This window comes from Micropterus salmoides, unplaced genomic scaffold, assembly GCF_014851395.1.
Source record: "Micropterus salmoides isolate LMB-PRFRI ecotype aquatic unplaced genomic scaffold, ASM1485139v1 Ms_hic_scaffold_12, whole genome shotgun sequence".
NCBI lineage: Eukaryota > Metazoa > Chordata > Actinopteri > Centrarchiformes > Centrarchidae > Micropterus > Micropterus salmoides.
This window is the reverse complement of record NW_024040263.1, coordinates 8,214,177-8,223,573: the sequence shown is the minus strand read 5'-3', so window position 1 is coordinate 8,223,573 and position 9,397 is coordinate 8,214,177. Positions and strand designations below refer to the sequence as shown.

Here is a 9,397-nt window from a genome sequence, read left to right as displayed (position 1 = left end):
ACTTAGTAAACTAACAGCTCCAAGCATCAACACTGCATCAATAACCTATGTTTGAGACCTGCTGATTGCAGGCACCACCACAGGCTCTGTTCAATGGATCATATTTTTCCTTCCTGATTATTTTTGCTTTCAGCCTTCCCAAGTTTTTAAGCATCACACACTGTAAATAGAAACTTAAAAAGAGTGTGTCTAGTAAGTATCATTACTGTGAAAAAAATGTAAAGGCAAGTAACAAGTTACCCTAACAATTATCCATATTATTACAACTACTTGGAATTAGCGAAATAGTATTTGTGGAAAAAAAGCAATGCTGAATTCCATTTTGTAATTGACACATTGACGTGCTAATGTTCACGCTAATATTAAAAGATGCTCTAAAGGATTTTTATATTAACAATGGGTTACAATATCTTCCAGCTCATTGTTTTGGTTTTACAAAAACAGCAGTTTTACTGTTTTAGTTCCCAGTCATCACTCTCATTAGAGCTGGTGGGACCAAAACAGAAACAAAGGGAGTATGAATATTGAATGTACATTCATCAGGGTGATAAAAAACAGCACTTCAAATGAGTGGTAATGTTTATACATATTTGTTGGATGTGTAAAAAAAAAAGGCATCTTGTTGCTAACAAGTTTGCTATGTCAACTTTATAAGATACTGCAATTGCTAATGTTGCGTTTACTGCTTGTTTCTGCTACCATCAAGTGGCAATAAATAAATAAGTAAACAAACTTGTTAATGCAGCTTTAAACCTAATAATTTCTTTCCGAAAACATTGACATGGGACATGAACCTGCATCTGGACTAGTTGTAGCCAGTAAAGGGTATTTGCAAATTAGTTAAATAAGGTAATTAGTTGAAGATAGGGTTGAATCAATAGAGTGACGGCAGTGGACCGACTCTCTCCAGTCAGAATAAATTGGACATAACTATCTTAGCAAACTAGCAAAGTTATTTGAATGCGAAACCATGAGATCAGCAAACTCAGATTCCCATTAATAGGCCATTTTCACAGAAGACATTGTGACACATCCCAGTAAATAATAAAATGAATGATGGCAGCTAATTTGCTAATGATGGATTTAGCTGCTTCAGTGCCGATATAATGCATACTGGCTCACTGTCACAGTTGCTTACTGGGACACTTGAATAAAATGGAGCCATATTAACACCTGTACTCACTACTATTAAAAGTCAAAAAGTCAATGTTTTTACAATATAGTAGTAAATATATAATATAAGCCCTACCTAACCATCATAACCATCCATGAGTTCAAATGCACCATAAGAAATGTAAGACGTATGATGTATGATGGCAAGTAAAATCCTCACCTCATCTGGCCTCTTGGTTTAACTCTCACAGCTAATCTAATTTAGTTCCAAACCAGCCAGATCTGGTATCATCTAAATAAGTCAGTTGCGGATATTATCGATCCGAATGTCACCAGTATAGCGTTGTTTCACTGATCCAGGATTGGCCAGCTAATCCGTCTGGTGTGTACCGCTTGTGATAAAGAGAGGTCCAAATCAACCTGAGGGACTGAAGGAGCCCAAAAGAAATCAGTTAGCCCGAGATAAGGCTTCTCCGCCTTGTCCCCACTTACAACGTTCCCACCTCCCTTGGCACATACCCTCGCCTTGCCTCTAAATCAAACAGTAAGGTCTTTTATTAATAGCCTGTCAGCAGATTTAACATTTATTTTATGTGCATTCATCTGAACAGGTTTTACAAATGGCCCAGTGCTTGTGAACCTGCTCTCGAAACATTTGCCTTGTTTTTCACACCCCTCCTCATGAATTTCAATGACTAAGTGAATGTACGTCTATGTGTCTACCTAGATGCTGTTTTCTGCCTTGGGTTAAAAAATGAAAAACTGCTATATTTAGAGTGCTCAGAAATATCACAGCATGTGGTAGTTTGTTAAAAATGAGAGGAAATATCATGGGGCGTTGAGGCTGTTGTGAAGTTAGAACCTCAACTATTGATGAAGCAATATATGGAAAAGAAGATGCTTTAAATAGCCCCAGTATTAGAAAGTGCAACTATACAACTCAAGTGATAGTTACAGACATTTCTCGCTGCCAGTTGTTTACTGCTGACAGACCACCAGAAACATAAGGGTTTGAAACCGAGGTGTGAGAAGAGGGAAGTCACACAGGAGCACTGGTGGCACTATAGAAGATGCTATCAAGAGTTATCTAGTGGAGATCTCCCTAAACATAAGTGAAACAGACAGCGCCTCTCTACAGAATTTATGGTGGCCCATTATTTCATTTTGTGAATACCAACTGTTCTCCCGGCATTGGCACTTCCAGAGAGAAGCCTGGTGTGCTGACACAAATTGATTAAGGGAGCGAGGAGACAATCCATTTCTTCCTCTAAACTGATAGCAAAGACCGACGGGATGAGAAAGGTTGGATGTACACAGACAGAGAGAGAGAGAGAGAGAGAGAGAGAGAGAGAGCGCAGGGGGAGGGGGGAGAAATAATGGGATCGGATAAAAGGAGTTTTGCAACAACTTCCCATTTTCAAAGACAAACATGCCAATGAAAGTGTTTTGCATTGCAGATCCATTCAGTGATAGTGCTGTACCTGACAGAATTTCAATCATAAATACATTCCCACACTTTTCTGTTTATGGAACTGCTGGCACCCAAAAACAAATTGAATGCACTGAGTTTATTAAAGGTAAAGTCTTTTTTAAAAACTAATTTGCTCTTATTCTTACTATTAGTGACTTGGCACAGTGAGAGTCACTTGTCATAAGTGTGAATATTAATCCATATTTAATACCAAATGAATGAATGTAAGATTTTATTATTGTGTTATGCATACTGACCCGGAAATAGATTTTTAGACCATTCATCAACAAAAATCAGAAACACTACAAATGTAATGTACAATTACAAAACTGGAGAAATAAGAATACATACTAATTTAATAGTCTGTCTTTGGCTTTTTTTCGAGGTTTTTGGGCAAACAAAAAAACATCAAAATGAAAAACGCTCCAGTTTTTGACAGAGAACATTTTTCCATGGGTTTTGGCGAGCCATTTCATGAAAAATTGACACACTTAATATCACTCTTTTGTAAGTACAATACAAAGAGGAAATGGGTCTTTCCACTTTTCTAAATCACGCAGCTTGCCTGCACAATCATCATTTCCTCACAAGTATTTGAATCTGTCAATCTCAATAACCAACTGTGCAGCTTAAGATCTTCGGCTTCTATAGAAGCAAGATGTAACATATGATTCAGGGCATACATCATTTTGTTTTGACAAGGCATTTCTAAACCCTTTTTTTCAGACTTAAAAAAAAAGGCTTACTTAAAATTGAGTTTACATATTATTTCTGGAGATATACAACATATCAGCCACCTCAAATATTGAGCAAAGCTCTTAAGCCCACAGAAAACCATTATTCTAAGCTCCGCTATTTCGATCAGGTGATTCCACAGTCGGGTCACTTCACATTCCTGTTGTACTGACCCCAATATAGAGGTAAACTAAACCCCAGAAACATCATATAGTTAAATTATGTATTCTGTAGAATCTCCTATTTTAGATTCTTTTAAGCCCCATATCCCTGTAGCATAACACAATATAAGGAAGACACATGCATCGTAAAGTTGAATATATGTAGAATAACTATCTAAGCTGTCTCTCTGGCTGACCTTGAAAAAACAATCACGCTGAATGGACAATGAATGTTTACGTAGGGCTCAAAGCACTGCCAGTTCAAAACAGCCTCCAGCAAGATACCACAGACATCTTCATCAAATACAGTTATTTAATTACTGTCACAAGAAAATCAAAATCTCCTCAATGCATAGTTTCAGAGCCAACTGTCTTTTGGAGCTACACAGACAGTACTAATCTCTGCTCTCCATCCTTTATGTATATGACAGCACAGGTAAAGCTGCAGAGCCAATACATTTGTCCTTCAGTATGTGACACCTTAGCCTTACTAATGAGCCATTTAACTGCACTGTGAAGGGAACAGCAGTTAAATGAAAGGCCCCTTGTGGATTTGGTAAGAGCGTGTCAAGACTGGAAGAGACAGTAATGCTTCACATTGACAGAAGGAAGAATGAATAATGAGTGGTTTTGCGGCTGTTTCAATGTTAAGCTAATCTCTCAACATTTTCCCATGCCCCATCTCTCCCTGGAGGGGTAGCGCTACTTGCACACCATACCGCAAACTCAAATCAAAGTTACATCCATCAGGACTCATAATGTGCTTCACATTCTTTTAACTTGCTGTTGTATGGCAAGAAGATACGGGATTCATTTATCGTTTGAATGGCTGAAAAAACCAACAGTCATTTGACACATCCAACATACCCTACTGCCTCTAAAGAGTTTTTCCACTATAACAAATATTAATTGACATTGGATTTTTAAATACACCCTGAAGCACATTTCTGCTTCCTTCCTGTGATATTTTTAACCATTTCTCCAAGATGCACCTGGAGGTTTATGAACCAAAGAACCAGTTCTTGTGGTTCTCTGCATTAAGGCTTATGAGTATTCATGAGCAGGAGTAGGCAGCACTCTCTAATGGGACTTAAGTCTGTGATCAACAGAAACTGTCAGTCATTGTCAATGTGAGCAGTGAGCTCAGGGGACGATGTTGGGTTTCCATTACAACACAACACTTGCATTCAGACTCCATCAACTCATCTCGTAAGAGCCAAAGCATATGGAGAACAAACAGAAAAGGCTACCTTTGGAATGCCACAGATGGCTGTCACAGATGTTGAAAGTCAGTTGTCATTTCATCTCTGACAAATTCGTGCAGCAGCTTCAGTTTTCAAGTTTGAGGGAGGGAAGAATAATCTAATTCCATCAGAAATATTTCCCTCTGGCTCCCAAACTTATCAGTGACATAGTGTGACATTTACTGCTGAAACTGAATGCATGAAAAGCTAGAAAAGAGACATTTAGAACTACCGTTTCAATTGAAATAGATTGTAAATGTCAGCATTGATCCTTTGTAGTCAAATTCGACTGAACAGCAACTGCTAATTAATGATCTTTTCTCTTTTCATATTTTGATAGTCACGTAACTACAGTACAACAAAATCAGAGTAAAGAGATTCAAAGGTCAACATTTCAAAGCAACATAACACGCCTTATACAGAGGTAGAAAGATGCCAGAAATCATTGCCTTCACTGCTGGTGCATTAGTCATTCTAAAAAGTCGATGTTGAAAAGTTGATGATTGAAAAACAGCAAAACTGCAGAAGCAGAGAGAGAAATTGGCCAAACTCAAACCCTTATCAGCATTCACTGATTTACAGTACCTTAAGTGAAAAATTACCACAAACAACCTAAAAGCCTCAAATTTCCCCGAGTGGAAAAAACACATCTGGCAGTTTCAACAAAAAACGAACAGTAATTGCAGATTAAGGAAGTACTGTCCACCAGCTGTATGTTTGTGGATGTACAGTAATACTGAGTTCAGCTTAGCTGTGAGGTTAAAAAGCCTTTTGAACATGTTGTGAAATGTGTGACCTGACTAAGAGGAAAATAAGATCACAATACAGAACACCATAAAAACACAAGAAAGGCATAAAAGTGAATATATTGGGATATTTTAGAATATAGATGTGAGTCTCATTATGTTTTTGGACTGGTCTTTAGTTATTTTATAGTTTTAGATAGCTCTTAGGTCATTTAAAGTTCATTTATTTTTTTGTGAATACATGATCTGATCACTCTGCCTTGGCATTTCTGTTTAATTTCGAGGCATAACTTGTGTTATCTGTCTTATGTTGTCTGTCTGCAACTCGCTGTTGTTGCTGCCTGTCTTGATCAGGTTCCCCTTGCGATCTCAGTGAGGCTTTCCTGGTTAAACAAAAAACACTGATTAGTCTATTAAAGAAACGGGTTAGAAAATGACTTGAGACTTGCATACTATAAGAGTAGTAGTAACTGTTGGACATCTCTCCAGGAGGCAAACAATACATAAAGTATTTTACATTCAGACATTATTAAAATAACTTTTGGATTATAATTGTCCACTGATAATGACAAATCTCATTTAATTAGGCCAATACATAATGTAGATGCCAGCTCTGAAATACTGCCCATGTATTTTCTGTCTGAATGAACCTTGGGCTTAACTGCCCAGAAATCCTACTACCATGGCCTATTCATTAGTCACAATCATTTGTTTTATTTGCATAGGCTACTTGTCCCCTTTACCCACTATAGTCACATTTAAAGCGGAAAAAAATAAGGACCACTGTCAAGTCAACTGTGAATAATACATTGGACATCATGGAACCCCCTCCCCCCCTTTTGAGAGCCAGACATTGAAAATTGCAGAAAGAAAGACAGCCTAAAAAGAAATGAAGGAAGAAGGAGGCTTGGCAGCAATGAAACTGACAGCCTGGCATGCAAATGTGCCCATCTATCTTAGTGGAGAACACTGAGGGTGCTTTATCTCATCTAGGAGGAGCAGTTCATCTCAGCTAGACAGGAGTTTGGACGCACTAGACTTAAAAAACAGGGTCTCTAAATTGGATAGCAATTCTGCAACTGTTCAAATGCTCAGGTTTGCTCACCTCAGATAGCCTCCTGTGCGCTAACAGCATGTATGTCAGTGGTGACCTGAACCTGAGCTTTAATAAGCTACAGTTAGTGCTTGTCCACAGGAGTTGGGGGAGGGGGCAGTGTGAGAGTTCTATAAACCAAGACACTGTGAAGAAGATGGCAGAGAAACAGTAAAAGAGGAAAAGGTGTGAGGGTCTTTCAAAGAAGAAAGTTATATGACAAGGCAAGGGTGAAGGCATTTCAACGCTGGAGAACATAAAGGGGGGGGGGGGGTTCTGAGGGAGCACTAAGGTAGGGGTGTCTTTGTTTGGCATTTGAGTTCAAATATCAACAATCTTCTGCAGAATCAGAATCTCTCTTTAAAGCTAGGGTAGGCAACATTGGAAAAACTAGCAAGAGATGGCTAAAGTTTGAAAGTATCCAATCAAAACAATCCCAACGTCTACCTTCAGGCCTCCCTTACAACGCCACTACCCCAAAACACATTTTCATAAACATGAGCTCACAGGCAGAGTGCACTTATGTAGGCAGGTAGGTAGGCCAGCCAACTGACCCTTCGCTAAGCCACGCCCCCCTTAGTTACTGTCCGACAAACTATCGGACCTGTCAGCGTGGCACTGTCACTGTCTATTATTGCACTCCATGGAAAAATATTGTCTAATTTTTGGAAAAAGCGATCTCAGAAAGACACAGACAGTTTTGCAGCTGCATTGTGCATTTGAAGGTTGTATTCAGACTGTGAAAAAAATATTGATGGAAGCTAAAGCCTAAAGATCACTGAGTAAAAGTCAACCACCGCATCACCTGACGATTGAGACAATCAACCATGAAAGTGTCCGATCTCAGTTAGAGGGAGTCCTATACTGCGCTGTGATAGGCCAGCTTGTGTATTCGGGTCGTGGCTTAGCAAAGGGTCAATTGGATGGGCTTATTTCAGTCTGCTGTCAGGATGTACAGCAAATTTATGAATTTACTATGGTACCGGCAGCACTTGTAGAAGCAGCATCCGGTAGCTCCTTCAAACTTCGCTACACTTTTGTCTTTTATCAGTTTTTTCCGGCTTTATTGCCAAAAAAATGCGTTACCTCTGACATAAATAGTCATTGGAAGATGAAGACGGGGTTTTTGGTTTAAAGAGCAGCAGACCTCGGCAAGACTCCGGCAAGATGAGAGGAGGTGGGCTCTGTGTTTTACATCGCAGTCAAGATGGACTCTGTTTCCCCAAGTGTCTGACTGTTTAATGTGAGGATGAAACTTTCATATTATCATCTGCCAGCCATACAAATGTAAACCCTGCTTCTGCTGAATGACTGAAGCTAAGCCGGTTTAGGCTTGGCCAGTACCTGGATGGGTTACCTCCTGGGAAAACTAAGTTGCTGCTGGAAGAAGTGTTGGTGGGGCAGTCTTCCCTCTGGTCCTAATTATAAGACCCCAGTGTAGTGATGGGACACTGTGCTGTAGACATGCCGTCCTTTGGATGAGATGTTAAACCGAGGTCCTGATTCACTGTGGTCATTAAAGATCCCACGGCACTTGTTGCAAAGAGTAAGGGGTTCCCTGGTGTCATGGCAAAATTCCCAACCTGGCTTTAACCATCTGGCCATCTAATCATCCCCAATAGAAATTGGCTCAATGTTTTACTCCCTCTCTGCCTCAAGCTGATGTGTGGTGAGCGTTCTGGTGCTAAATAGCTGCCGTGCATGACCCAGGTGGGTGCTACACATTGGTTGTGGTAGAGGTGAGGCCCCCCCACTTCACTGTGAAGCACTTTGAGTTTCCATGATGAAGCGCTATATAAATGTAATGCATTAATATTATTGTCTGGTCGCTGCTGTTTAAATTTACCCATGATGCAAATTCAAAAAATGCACTGTGGAATGTTTGGGGTGTATACGTGCATGTATATATGTCTATAAATATCTGTATATATTGTTTTATTTTATTTTAAATGTTACCTTATTTTATAATAGGCCTACACTTGATTATATGTCAAGTGTGTAGTATGAAAGAACTACATATTTCAACAAACACTGCAGCCGTGCTGTTTGATGACTAATAAACTACCTTGAAATACATTACCTACCATAACTTTAAGGTCACATGACCCCAATGACCTCAACAGACTGTTTTAAAGAAGTTGTAAAATTATGTACAGTATATGTGGGTGGCTGAGTGGAACTTGTGTGCATTAGAGTATGCAAGCGTGCATGTATGTGTATTGTGGTGTTACAATGATTAAAATAATAACTATGGCTCTTCTTGAGTGCTTTTGGATGTTCAGTGGAAAGCAAGTTGGCAGTTAGTACATATTGGCTGGAATGACAAAACAAATTACACTCATCCGTTTATAGAGGCGAGGCTTTGAAACTACAGCAGATTGCATCAAATATGCTTGAAATATGTAGCCTTGGCTTATGTACCAAAGTCTGTGATTAGCCAAGAAACTGTTCTTAAACTTATCTTTTATCTGGTAAATACACACAAGGATTACACACCTACACATGCACAGATGGACTCGTGCATGTGCATAACTATTCACTGTTACAGTATGCAAACTGCATGAAACTACTTGTACATACAGTTTCAACTTATTCAACTTACAGTTCTCAGTGTTTTTTCTCAGCTACATCCCAAATTACCCAGGCAGAGATTCACCATGCCAATTCTAATAGAAAACATTTTCACCACGTGAATACACCATAGACTGTATATAAGAAGGGATACACAAGTACCATAATCTGTATTTTAACATGTGTGCATATTAAAGTGCTGACTCTCACCCGTAGCAGTCAACTACTAAATGATGAAAACACCTTTCAAAGATGCCCTCAAA

General features: G+C 39.1%; 1 long non-coding RNA gene across 1 annotated transcript; it reads right to left on the bottom strand.

Annotated features, from left to right (window-relative positions):
* Positions 1 to 5,726: 5,726 nt before the first annotated feature.
* LOC119900002 lies at positions 5,727 to 6,705 on the bottom strand. Its single transcript, XR_005443981.1, has 2 exons — positions 6,576 to 6,705; positions 5,727 to 5,853 (listed from the first exon to the last, which is right to left on the bottom strand). It is a non-coding gene; the product is annotated as an uncharacterized LOC119900002 (long non-coding RNA).
* Positions 6,706 to 9,397: the final 2,692 nt, after the last annotated feature.